Genomic DNA, 13,945 nt, shown 5'->3' with positions numbered 1-13,945 from the left:
AACATAACATAACATAACATATAATATAATATAATAATATAAAATATAAAATATACATATATACATATATTCATATACATATATATATAATATGTTTATATATACACACATATATATATATGTACAAAAGTAACAAAATCCCATTATATGGAATATACATGGAACCCATTTTATTCCATTATATGGAATAAAAATATCCACAATGTAGTAAAAATAAGTACAAGTAATAATTTAAAAAAACAAAATACACCATGTAACAACTGCTCATTGAACTATAAAGTTATGAACTATTATATACATACATATATATATAATAGTTAATATAAGTATATACTATAACTATAATTTATAATAGTTAATATAGGTAATTATATTAATTATTTATTATTTATTAAATAATAACCTATATTAACTATATATTATATATATCTATATTAACTATTATATATATATAATTCTATATATATGTATAATTATATATATTATAACATATAATATACATCTATATTAACTATATATTATATATATATATCTAAAACCAACTCCTCTAAAATCCCACACCCTCTAAGACTACAATAACAACAGGAAGGGACAGAAATCCCATCCCACACCTTCCACTGCCCCAGGCTGCTCCAAGCCCTGTCCAGCCCAGCCTTGGACACTCTGGGGAATGGGAATCCCCAAATTTAGAAAGAAAAGCAAAGAGAGAACTCACCCACCTGAAATCAGGAAGACTGGTGGGTGTAATCCTTTAGGATTTGGTGCTTCTGGGAACTTTTGGGAAGAATTAGAGAAGTGCTGTTTCTTCAAGTCTTTGTGGTTTTTGCCCGTTTTGTTGTGATAAAGCCTCTTCTTACTGCAATAAAATATATGTTTTGTTAAAGGGGGATTTGCAGAAAGGGAAATTGTTCCTAAATTCCCTCTGGAAGGATCTCTGACTTCACTGCCCAAACAGAACCAGAAGAATTCCCCACAGTCCGCGCAGGGTCCAGGTCTGGCTCTATCCTCCCCTGCTTTACACTTGTAGAGAATTTAGGGCTGTAAAAACAGAGCCCACACAGCTGGAGAATGGAGAAAAGGACTTTAAAAAGAGATTTTCTTGAGAAGATCCACCACAAATTTTCCGAGAACTAAAATAGCAAAAAGACGCCCAGTTTTGTTTATTTATACACACATCCCTTTTTATATACACTCACACACATGGACATTTCTATAAATTAATATAACAACCCCCAAAGTAGTTTAGAGCCATTGAAAGTAGGTTACAGACTTGTAGACTTTTTTTTTCCCCCCAAATGCCTTGTAGATTTTTTCTCTAAACCAAGCAGAATTCTGTGACTTGAAGGAGTGATGGCAAATCATGATGTTGGTCTATGCATGGCCTTGTATTTAATTTTATTCCTATAAGCAGCATAAAAAGTGGGTGAAAATACACTTTATACAGATGATTATGCCTGGAGTCAGCACAGGGCTCACAGGATTTTCAGGTTTTCCTAATTCAGACTCAAGTCAGATCTGGCTTAAATCAGGGCTCTGCTGTCTGCTCAGCACAAAGCCAGAAAACTCAGATTTTTCCTCAATTTTCCTGGAGTTTTAGGGAGTTCCTGAGGAGGGAATTCCTGAGGTGCAGTCCCTCACTCTGTCATGGCTGTGCTCCCTGAGTCCCTCCTGGATCAGGCCAGGATTTGTGTATTTCTCTGGATTAGCCTTAACCCAGATCCTGCCCTAATCCCCGTGGCTGCAGGAATGCTTGGGCTGGAGCAGCCAGGGGTGGCACATGGACAGCAAGGAGAAACTCCAAGAGGAAAGAGCAGCAGGCACTTGGGGAAATCCAGGATGTTTGCTCTTTTCATTTCTGAAAATCTCTTCTGTGTTCATGGGAACATCTCAGTGTATTTGTGATTAAAATAAAAATAATGTTTATTTATTTACAGCTTTTTAATTCTAAATTTTAACTGTTACAATGCCAAAGAGCAAGAGAAATGCCTAAAAAATCTGAATACCTGACTATTGTTGGCAACAATAATCCTGCTTCCATGCTGATTAGAATTCCCATCTATTATGTGAGTATTTGCTTGACATGGTATGTGGAGAAAACGAAGTTAAAGCAGAACAGATGGCAGAAGGAAAAGGAGAAGCAGCTATCCCACCTTCCAAGGCTACCTTTGCAGGAACATATGGCCTTTCCTGGGCTTGTGTATGACAACAAGTTGGCCAGATGAACAGAACATCAAAAATGAACTGTAACTGCCTAACAACACCATGGACCACGTGAACAACAGGAGAGCTCAAAGAAACACCCAAAACCAGGCAGGTCTTGCTGAGAAGTTAATTCAGAATCAGCTGGAAGGCCAACAAGCTATCACATTTCTCTGAGTTCTGTGCTCCATTGTTATAAATATAACACACTGCTGTATTTCCTTTATGTATGTGATATATACATAAGGCTAAGGTACTGACATGTTTATCTTCCAAATGTGATATATAGATATAAGGAACGTTTTTCTGAGGTTTGGCAATGCTGTCATTTGAGTGGTTGTTGCTTTCAGCCCACAAGGTGTAAGAAGGGATATTATCTATTTTTTTGTGTCTCCAGTTACGGATAAAAAATTTTAAAAAAGGAGTTTTAATTTGCAAGAGGAAAAAATCAGACGTCAGTTGAGTCAATATTTCAATCCTATAAATCCTGATACCTCTCCCTGCAGTTTGGACATTCTCCACACCTTGATGGAGTTTCTACTCAAGATTTAAACTTGTAAAGGCTGGAGAATAAAGGTCTCTCCAACAATCACACGTCCCCATTTATTTTGGTTTTCTCAAAACATCTAAGAATTAAATCTGATGAATAATTTACAAATTATTTTCATTCATCTGTATCACAGCACTCTGAAAACTTGATTTGTTTCCCTCAGCCCCTGTGCATACCTGGTGTACAAGCACTGCTGTTCTCTGGCTCACAATGGAAATGTAATAAACTTTTCTCCTTCACTGATCTTTAATTTAATATAGAGATAACCAAGAAACTGATGAGAACTGAGAAGATAAACAAAGAATTTGAGGTCTGTATAATGCCAATTTGTCTTTCCTCTTATTTCTCCTATGTTGCTAAAAGTACAAAACAATGAGTTGGTAAAAAATCAGTTGTTACTACTCCATATTACAAATAATTGATTTTTTTAACCACAGAGTGTTTGGGTTGGAAGGGATCTGAAATCCCATCCAGCCCCATCCCCTTCCCCAGGGCCACCTTCCATGGGTCAGGGTGCTCAGGTTCTCTCTTTAGGAGTTTGTACCTCAGCCTTATCATAGGAAATAGAAATATCCACCAAAAAGTGAAGATGTTTGGTAAAACAACCCAAACAGGGGAAACAGTTGTCACATTTGTCTCCAGCCCAGTGTCCACTCTTTCCTCCTGCTGCTCTTGTCACACACTGCTGGTGGTGACACCTTGTTCAGGCTGCCCTGGAGCAGGGGTTGGGCAGAGCCCCAGAATAAAGCAGGGATTCATTCACAGCATCTCCTCCATGGATCCACCTCGGGCAGCACCAGAGCCCAGCCAGGGCTGCACCCAAGATGAACCAAAATGGCCCCAAAATGCACGAGCGCTGCCGGGGTCTGTCCCTGGGATCAGTTCTGCTCCATTTGCCCCTTGCAGTTCATTGTCCCATTGCAGCTTTAGCCCCTGCAGTCCCACCCTGCTTGTTTTTCTCTCTCCAGCCCACGGGGTTTGTGCTCCTGGGCTGAGATTTGGGTCATTTGTCCTTGGTGCCCAGCTGGAGCAGGAATTGTTTTGTCTCCCTGCTCTGTGCACAGAGCTCAGCATCCCTTAAACATTATCCCTTTCACACTAAAGCAGCACAGAGCCTGAAAAATATAAAAGCTAAACCTGAGGCATCAAGGGAACACTTCCTCCACAGGAAAAGTGAACTCAACCCACCAAAATATCTTAATTTCTATCTCCTACCTCAGAGTATTTCATATAAATACATTTGTGTTGACCCCAAGATCAGAACTTTTCCCATTTCTCCACAAGGTACACAACTCCACCAGTGTGGTGTGTTCACAGGGGTACCAGGATGAGGGGAGAGATGAGAATGTTGATTCCATGTTTCAGAAGGCTGATTTATTATTTCATTATATATATTATATTAAAACTATACTGAAAGAATAGAAAAAAGGATTTCTTCAGAAGGCTTGCAAGGAATAGAAAGGATTGGAATGGTAATAAAATCTTGTGACTCTCAGAGAGTCCGAGCCAGCTGACTGTGATTGGCCATTAATTAGAAACAACCCCATGAGCCCAATCCCAGATGCACCTGTTGCATCCCACAGCAGCAGATAACCATTGTTTGCATTTTGTTCCTGAGGCCTCCCAGCTTCTCAGGAGAAAAGATCCTAGCAAAAGGATTTTCATAAAACATGTCTGTGACACACCAAGGCCTGGATAAACACACCCACAGCATGAGGAGAAGAAAAGGATACCTGGACTTCCAGAACTCCAAACTCATGAGGAAAGAAGAAATTTCATGCAGCAAGCACACCAACAGTTTATATTTTTGCCTCATGACACTTTATCATCAGATAATAAAGTGTTTTCTTTTAGACATGACATTATGCCATTGTTTAAAATTAAATCCTCCCCAAAGAAAATAACATAAACTTCTCTAAACTCTGTTACTTTTTACTTCAAAATTCTTGGCACAAATCTCCATAACTGGCAAATTTTCATTATTTTAAACTCTCCTGCAGGGCAGATGCTGCCATGGGAGGGAGAAGAGATTCTGCTCTGGATTCAGGCTCCAACTGAAATTATCCTGAAGCTGGAAAGGCTGAGAAAATTCACAATGAATTTTCACAAAGAATGAATTCCATCCCAATTCCATCCCTGCCTGCTCTGTCCTTGTCACTCCACTCCCTCCAAAGTGATGCTGCTAATTAGCACAACTAATTGCCCAATGCATTGATAACAGTATCAGGAAATTATCTGAATAATCCCCAGGCCCAGGGCTCCTACAGCAGAATTCAGTTTCTGGAATTCTGATTCTATTCTCGCTCAGGTTGATGGATGGTTCCCCAGTGAGTTTGATTTAATTCACACTGGATCACTCCTGAGTCTATATTTATATGAAAATGCCCTACTATTTCAATCTATTTGATCATTTTAAAAATATCTCTCTTATTTATTCAGAAATAGAGCTCAAAATTCGATCAAAATTTAGCCCAGGATTGAAAGAGTTTTCAGAAAGCTTTGAGAGATTTTATGAAGTCTGGTTTTAAGGTATGGAACTAAATAACCAAATATTCCTCTGATTTTTAGAAATATGTATAACAACAGCACTAAGGTCAAAGAGAAATATTAAATATTATTAATGAGAAATGTACTAAATGTCACTGGGGAAAAGCACAGTAAAAACAAGGATTTAAAGGTGTCAGTGTTTGACAGCAAATCAACAACAGGAATAACTAAATTCCAGTTTTTTAAAGGTAAATTGAAAGGATTTTCACATCTGCAGAGCACACAGAGGAAAAGGATCTGAGAACAAGACTTTCAGAAGCCAATAGACAACTTGGTTAAACCTAAATTTGCTTTTTTATTTCATTATTTTATATGAAGTTTTCTCTATGACCAAAAAATACCCCTTTCAAGCTAAAGGAACTTCTAATATACAAGAAGTTAAACAATTTTAAATGCCTTACTTAAGTTAAGAATTAAATAATATTAATTTAATAATTAAAATATTAGGTTAATAACTATAATAACAATAACAATTAAAATGTAAGTGCAATAACATTACAGCTTTACCATTTTGTATGGCTCTAAGAACAGGGAACTGCAAAATGTCAATTTAATGACTGAATTTTTCCTCCTTCACAGAAACCACAATTAAAGTGTCCCAGTTCCTTCATTCTCAGCCTGTTTTTTGCACTCTCTGGCTTCAGGTGTAATAAAAAATGAAGTTTCTGACCCCTGAAGCTTTTGTTTCCTCTCCTGTACCTGCAAACTTCCCTAATTCAAAGGCCTGGCAGGAAGGGGTTAAGGGGAGCTTCCAGATGAGAGACTCCATCTCCCAAGGAGAGGCTGAGACAGAGAGAAAAACTTGAAATTCCTCCAGAACTGATGTTTAGTTTTATTTTTTCTTTTTGGTGGAGTTGGGATTAAATGTGTGAGATTGTATCTTTTGTTTGGATGTAGATGTTTATTAGTTTTTATTTATATTACAGTTTTATAAACTGTGAGTTCTAGAGTATTTTATGTTGACAAATTAAAAAATGGAGTTGTATTTTTTATAAGGTTTTTTAAGGATAAATAATTTAATTAAGGAATTATACTTAAAATATTTTTATTTTAGCTTAATAATTATTAATTGTGGTTTGTAATGTGGATTTTATTATTTAATAATATAACATTATTTAAACCTATGAAGAAGGTGAAGAAGAAGGATTAGTTTTTGGTTTACAACTTTTATTTTGTTTTATATATATTACTGTATTTTGACACTTTAAATTTTATGTTTTCTATTATGTGATATTACATATTTATATTTAAATGACATACTTATAATTTTAGTTTTACTGTTTAATTTTGGAAGTTTTTTCAATGGCTTTAGGATAAACGTAGTGTTGGACATGCCAGGTTCAGGTAGCTGGATGTGATTTGCCAGGACCCTGAGGGGCAGGAATGCCAGGTTGGCACTGGGAATGTCACCCAAGTATTGGGATCTGTACTGGGATCAGTTTTCCACACCAGAAAACAGAAATACAACATCTGGACATGGCTTCACCCTGAAACTTCTTCCTCACCTTACGACCCCTGTGAGCGGCTGCTCCTCCAATCAGCCTCTCATATATTTCAGTATTTTTGGGCTCTGTTTTTTGAGCAGATCCAAACCAAGCCCAATTTAAAGGATCTGAATGATCCCATCAGCTTGAAAAAGTTCAAGGCTGAAAGTAATTCCCTACACAAAGAACTTGGTGGGATTTTAGAAGCACCTTTCAAGGGATGGCAGTGCTGTGCCAGGGGAGAAAACTTCAATCTGCTTTGTTGGAATGTGTGAATGTGCAAAAGTGGCCACCAAACACAAACAAAACTGGGACCTAACATAACCTCAAACTGGAATTCTACTTTTGCCCCCTCTTTGGATAAATGTGATCAGCAAGTGTGAGGAGCAGGACCTTCATTTGAGCAACCAAAGTCTCAGGGAATGCCAGCAAAATGTGGTTTTGAGCATAAAGATAAAATGAAGCCATTCTGCAAATGGCACCAGAGCACAGAAAATGCATATTTATCTCCTGCTCAGTTGCAGAGAGCAGATGGAAACATTTCCTTTGGACAACAAGAATAATTCCTTGATAATTCAGTATTTCTCCCTAATATCAAGATAGCCTGAAAACCAGAAAGAGCATCTTTAATTTTCCATGAAGTGAGATCTGTGCACCTGTTGGGGCTCTTTTAACATCATTAATGATCAGATTTTACATCAGGTGAGTTTCCTGCTGCATGGCACCATCCAAAGCTTTTAGCAGTCTCATAATATATAATATATAATATATAATATATAATATATAATATATAATATATAATATATAATATATAATATATAATATATAATATATAATATATAATATATAATATATAATATATAATACATAACATAAACATATATTATATATTACATAAAATGTATAATATATAATATAATAGAGTTTATTATTATTATTATTATTAGTAGTAGTAGTAGTAGTAGTATTAATAATTTTTTTCTTGATATTTTTTGCGTTAGCATCTTCAAATAAAGTATTAGTATTATTCCTATTATTATTATTAATTTTTTTTTCTTGACATTTTTTGCATTAGCATCTTCAAATAACAGTGCCCAGGTCCTTGCAGGTAACAGTTAACTGCTACTAGTGGAAGGACTGAATTAGTAAATCTCAAGTAAGATTACAAGGAGCCAACACAAGGCAGATACAGGCTCCTAGATGATTTACTTTCTGAACTATAATCATGTCCTCTGCTAAACCACCAGAATTATGAATCTGCTCGTGCAGGCAGATGCTCATTTTGCATACTAGGGCTTCACTACAAAGTGGTGTAAACTTACTCAGTGTAAGAATTTATGCTAAAACACACATGAAAATGTTTTGGATGGACACGCCAGATAATTTGGCTTTTAGTGCTGCAGGTCAGCCCAACTGAGCACATGATGGTGAACACGGGAGGGTACAAAATTTGTTCCTCAGCACCTTCAAGTATTTTAGGCAGCAGATAAAAATGAGCAGCTTACACCAAGGTTTTTCCCTAACAGACTTTTGGTCTGTTTGTCCAAAGAAACATTAAATACAGAAAATATGAATTCACCTGCAATAACACTGTCCTCTCACATTCTCCAAATTATCATCAAGGGCTATCATCATACCTATTTAACAAAATATTTACATCAGTGGTGCTCCCCACTCAATGTAACCACATCACTTTGTGGCACAATTAATGTGACAGCACAAACATCCCTTCTGCTTCATTAATTGAATTAATTGCCTTGCTCCAAACCCCAAACCCACAACAAGCTCTAAATTTGTTGCAACCACACCATGAATGGCAGCCTGGGCTTTGCAAAAAAAAAGTCTCAAAGCCTGGCACAGGGTGCCCAGAGCAGCTGAGGCTGCCCCTGTGCTGGAACCCTGGTTCCTGATGGGAATTTCAGATTTCTGTGCTGGGAATTCCAGACTTTCTGTGCTGGGAATTTCAGATTTTCTGTGCTGGAAATTTCAGATTTTCTGTGCTGGGAATTTCAGCCTTTCTGTGCTGGGAATTTCAGCCTTTCTGTGCTGGCAGGCACTGACCCCCAGGAGAACACTGCACTGACCTGAGGCTGTGGAGAAGCTTCCAGAATGGAATGATGGAACTGGGATTGTGGGTGTGGGGTTTGGATAGAAGTGTGTGATAGCACAGGGTGGGAAACTCAGAGTTTAAGGGTTTAGAATATAGCAATGTATATAGAGCAGGATGGAGGGTTTGGGGTGGGGGCTGGTCCTTGTTCTTCACCTTCTTCTTTCTAGATTTAGGTGGTTTTGTGTAATTGGATAAAAATGTCCACATCACAACATATGAGTAGTTAGTTATTAAGTAAAAATAATTTAGGTGCAATTTCTTAACTAAACAGTTTATCCTTACAAGTCCTTCTAGAGAGATACAGCTCCATTTTTACTCTGTTAGAGTGAAGTGCTGCAGAACTCTCATTCTGAGAGACAATAATGTAAATAAGAACTAATAAACACCTGAGTCCCAACAAAAAATATCATCTCACCATCTAATCTCAACCTTAAGAAAAAAGAAACAAAAGGATCACCATTAGTGGTGTGAAGGTTCTCTGGATCCCTGGCAGCGCCCAAGGCCAGGCTGGAAGGGGTTTGGAGCAGCCTGGGACAGTGAAAAGTGTCCCTGCCAGAACTCGGATGGATTGGGATGAGCTTTAAGATCCTCCCAACACAAACCATCCTGTGATTCCACAAATTTCTGTACAATTCTGTGCAATTTCTCTGGATAAATTCCGTCACTAAGTTTGATAAAAATCCATTTTTGTAGCTCATTTTCCGGCTGCTCTTTCTGAATACAGAAGACATTAAACCAATGAAGAGGAACAGAATCTTGTTTTAACATTTACTTTCAAATTTTTGTGAGATCAGCACCAGGAGATGACTTGGGAAGGGCCATGGATGTAACCAGGGGTGTGGATCATCCTGAGGAGCACATCCAACACACCTGCAATGATTTTCCCTGCCCAAAATGATTGCACACACAGGCAGGGGACCTCAGAGAGGATTTTGGAGAAGCTGAGCCAAACTGAAAACTCTCTTCACACAGAATTGAAAATTGTTTTTAAAATTTCCCACTCTTCAAGAGTAACACTGTAAAAAACTTCATCCATGAAGCTTTTTGGAACTACAGCAAGATAATTTAACACGTTGTGCTGCTCTCAAGTTGAGGTCACACATTCTGCCATCATGTTGTGCATGAATTTTGATTTCCCTCAGCAGTATGGTATTTGTCATTCATGGAACCATCTCAGGTTAAGGCAAATGGTGAAATGTTGCATCAGGTTGTATTTTAATAACTGGAATTGAGAATTTCAGGTATTTTGTGCTGTTGCAAAGGCACCATGTGTACATTTACATGCAGTGACTGTTGTATCCAAGGAAAAGGCACTCAGTGATTTACAGCCACAGCACTCAAGCACAATTATCAGCTTTGAAACCCATCAATTTGATTTTTTTTCCCCCCTTTCTTTCTTGCTTTTAGCTGGCACTAGCACAAGGAGTTCTGGCATAGACTGTTTTCAGTTTGTACACATTTCAAACCAGCGCTGATTTCCTGGGACAGAGGATTCAGAATTGCCACGTTCCCTTTAACTGAGCAGGATTTGCAATAGTAAAAGATTTAAAGATTTCTTGTACTCTTAACTGTTGGGCTTCCAGCACTCAAAGCAAGGCTCATTTTCTCTTTCCATTAAAAAGTGACTTTTTCTTTCTCAAACCACTGGAAAACCTAAAAGGGCCAATGTGTCTTCTTTCCTCTTTTTAAATTTAATAAAGTGCAAGGGATACAACTTGACTCTAGGCTTAGTTTTTGTTCTTTGGAAGGGACACAAAGGAACAAGCATCCCGTTTATTTCTGGTGTAACATCAACACAATTTAACATATTCTTCTATTTTTTAGGCAAAAAGTCATATTGCTGCTCAGGTGCATTCCCAGAGATGCCAGAGAACTTTCTGGAATGTGAATCAGGGACACGAGGAAAGCTCTGCTCCCAAATCCCAAATCCCTCAAGCTGTTTTAGGACTGGTTCTGGTGAAACAACAACAGCTGAGGACACAGTTTGGTTCCTGCAAAGCCAAAGCCTTCAGTCCTGTACCCCTGTCAGAATCCATCCTGAGGTACCACATGTGACACCTACTGAAAGCTGTTTAAAAATTAAATCACCCTAATTAGGCAGCCAGCAGGCCCTCCCACTCTTTATTAGAATGGGTGGGGCTGCTGGCTGCCTAATTAGGGTGATTTAATTTTCAGATGCAGAGGTTGGCGATCTCCAGGGCCTGGATGCTTTTTCCTTTTGACCTTTCCTAAGCATCCAGGCCCTGGAGATCCCCAACCTCTGCATTTAAACCACACCAAGACCACACCTTTGAGTGAAAAGGAAATAAAATCCAAGTTTTTCTGGTGTTCAAATGGTGCCTTGAAGGTGTCAGAGGTTTTCAGCTATTTCAGTGCATTTTCTTTAGAAGCACAGATCGGGTTTTGGGTTTATTGTATGATTTACTTTCTAGTCTTGAAAGAGCTTTCAGAAATATTCTGTTTTCTTGCACTGTCAGGCCTTGAGCTGCTGTGGGCAAGGACAAACTCCAGATCCATTTGGACAAATCCAGATGTGCCAGAGGTTGTGCCACCACTCTCTTTTGTTGGCCAAACCCTGAATTTGATAATTTATTCAACTTAAATCATCAAGCTGCAGATACTACATCCACATCCATTGATAAAAGAATTCATGCTTATTTCCTCTAGACCTTCACAAGAAAACCTCATCAGAAACACCTTCAATATTTCTTAAAAATCTTATTTTTTTTTACCTTTTATTGGAGCCATGGAATTATGGAAATGAACAGCAGGGATGGCTTCTGCATTGAGTGTTTCTAGATGAGCTCGAGGACAGGTAAGAAGAAATTTAACTGGTTTGGAATCTGTGTCCTAGAGCTCATCTTGCAAAAACTGATGCAGAGTTACCTAAATGTCTGAAAAGCAGAAGGGTCAGGTATTGGGATGAGAGGCCCTTCCAGAATGCAGGAAATTCTGAAATTCAGGGATGGAGCACTGAAATTCAGGGATGGAGCACTGAAATTCAGGGATGGAACACTGAAATTCAGGAATAGAATTCAAATTCAGGGATGGAACACTGAAATTCAGGGATGGAAGAGAGAAATTCAGGGATGGAACACTGAAATTCAGGGATGGAAGAGAGAAATTCAGTAATTTCAGAGCTGTGTTTGTGATTCTGTGATTTGGGCATGCTACTGAAATGCTTTTTCAGCTCTGCCATCAAGAGTCAAGACTCCAGGATTCAGCAATTCCAGATGGGCAATCCTCAATCTGTGTCTGCTTTAAAATCACCTTTTTATCATCTTTAAATCACATTTGGTTAACTGCTAGAACAGTTCAAACTGCACAGTTCAATCCTAAATTCATATTTTATAAATTCCTTTTTCCACCTAAACAAATAATGTGCCATTGTGTCAGTCCAGCAGATCTTTTGTATGTTGTGGTTTGGGGCTTTTTGAAAATTATTTTTAAAATTTCCCACTCCTGAAGAGTAACACTCTAAAAAATTTAATCCATGAAGCTTTTTGGAACTACAGCAAGAATATTCCCCGTTATTGTAGGTATTCCATGAGCTTGAATCTAAGCTGGAATTACTGCCAGGAGCACAGCCCTGCTACTCCAACAAGAAGGAAGAGTCTGTAATCCCTGCAAGCTCTCCTGCCCCCCTTCCCTTTCCTTCATCCCACTTTTCAAGTTCCCTTCCCAGGCTGAGGGGCTAAACTGCTTTCAGCTTCTTACATCCTCCTGCATTTAGGGATTGATCACAGAGGGGGAACCAGACCCTTCTCTCCTTCCAGCCTGCAGTGTAATCCCCCTGACCTGAACCCAAAAATCACTTATGGCTTTAGCTCTTCCTCCAGAATTTCTGCACAGTGGGAGAGCACAGACAGCGCTGGAATTCTGTCCCTGGAGTGCAGGCTCTGAATTCACAGCAATGCCATTTATCTCCCTCACTATTTGGTGTGGAACTATTGATTTGGGACAGCACAAGCCTTACCTTAAAAAATGTTTCAGCCTCTGAAAAAAATCTCTGTTTAAAACCTACCACATGGTGTGTGTCAGTAATTTAGGGGATAAAAACCAAGGCACATCAGGAGTGCAGCTACAAAAGTAGCACTTTATAAATCAAATTTATGCCACAGAGCCAGAGCAGGAGGACACTGGGCTGTGCTCCTCAGCTCCCTGGTTGGGAGATCATTTCCACACAAATGTCTTGCACAAACTTTTCCCAACTGGATTTGTTTTTTCTTTCTGCAAGAAGTGCAGGAAAAGGCTGAAGCACAAGCACAGCAGAGGGAGGGGCACAAGGAATAATAAACTGAAACAACAAGAAGCAAAAATAGTTAGGCAGGATTTAGTATGTATAAAACACAGAAAATACCTCAATCCAGACCACAGAATGGTTAAAGTTGGAAAAGTTTCTAAGATCATCCAGAGGAGAGGCAGAAGAGGAGGAATTTTATATAAAATGCATTTTGTTGCTGTTATGGGTAATTAATATGGAAACAGCTTTGTGGGTGCTGTGCTGAGCTCAGTGTCAGTCCCAGGTCTGAAACAAGATCAGGGAGCTGTGAGTAGGGCCTGTGAAAGGTGATAGCCTGGGAGCTGCAGGAGGCTGGGCACAGCCACTGGGCTGCTTCTGAAATCCACACAGTCCCACAGGGGATGGGCTTGGAAACACATCCAGTGCCACCCCTGCCATGGGCAGGGACATTTCCACTGCCCCAGGGTGATCCAAGCCCTGTCCAGCCTGGCCTTGGGCACTGCCAGGGATCCAGGGCAGCCACAGCTGCTCTGGCAATCCCAGCCCAGCCAGGAATTCCCAATTCCCAGTGTCCCATCCATCCCTGCCCTCTGGCACTGGGAGCCATTCCCTGGCTCCTGTCCCTCCATCCCTTGTCCCCAGGCCCTCTCCAGCTCTCCTGGGTCTCCTTGAGGCACTGGAGAGTCACTCCAAAGCCCTTCCTTACTCTCCCCTGGATGCCTAGAGAAGCAAAAGGAAAATGAAATCCTGCAGGGAACAGATCCAGAGATGCCAGACAACCACACCAGCCATGCCCTCACTCCCATCTTCAC

General features: G+C 39.2%; 1 protein-coding gene across 1 annotated transcript in view; it reads right to left on the bottom strand.

Moving 5' to 3' along the window:
- The window catches only part of MBD5 (methyl-CpG binding domain protein 5), a 128,423-nt gene that overhangs the window by 55,938 nt on the left and 58,540 nt on the right, over positions 1-13,945 (bottom strand). The window contains exon 3 of the mRNA XM_058027718.1: positions 720-856. The gene's annotated coding sequence lies outside the window, so the exon portion shown is untranslated. The remainder of the gene's footprint in view (positions 1-719; positions 857-13,945) is intronic.

This window comes from Melospiza georgiana, chromosome 7 (assembly GCF_028018845.1).
Source record: "Melospiza georgiana isolate bMelGeo1 chromosome 7, bMelGeo1.pri, whole genome shotgun sequence".
NCBI classification, from domain to species: Eukaryota; Metazoa; Chordata; class Aves; order Passeriformes; family Passerellidae; genus Melospiza; species Melospiza georgiana.
The sequence above is the reverse complement of the archived record's forward strand: the minus strand, read 5'-3'. Positions and strand labels throughout refer to the sequence as shown.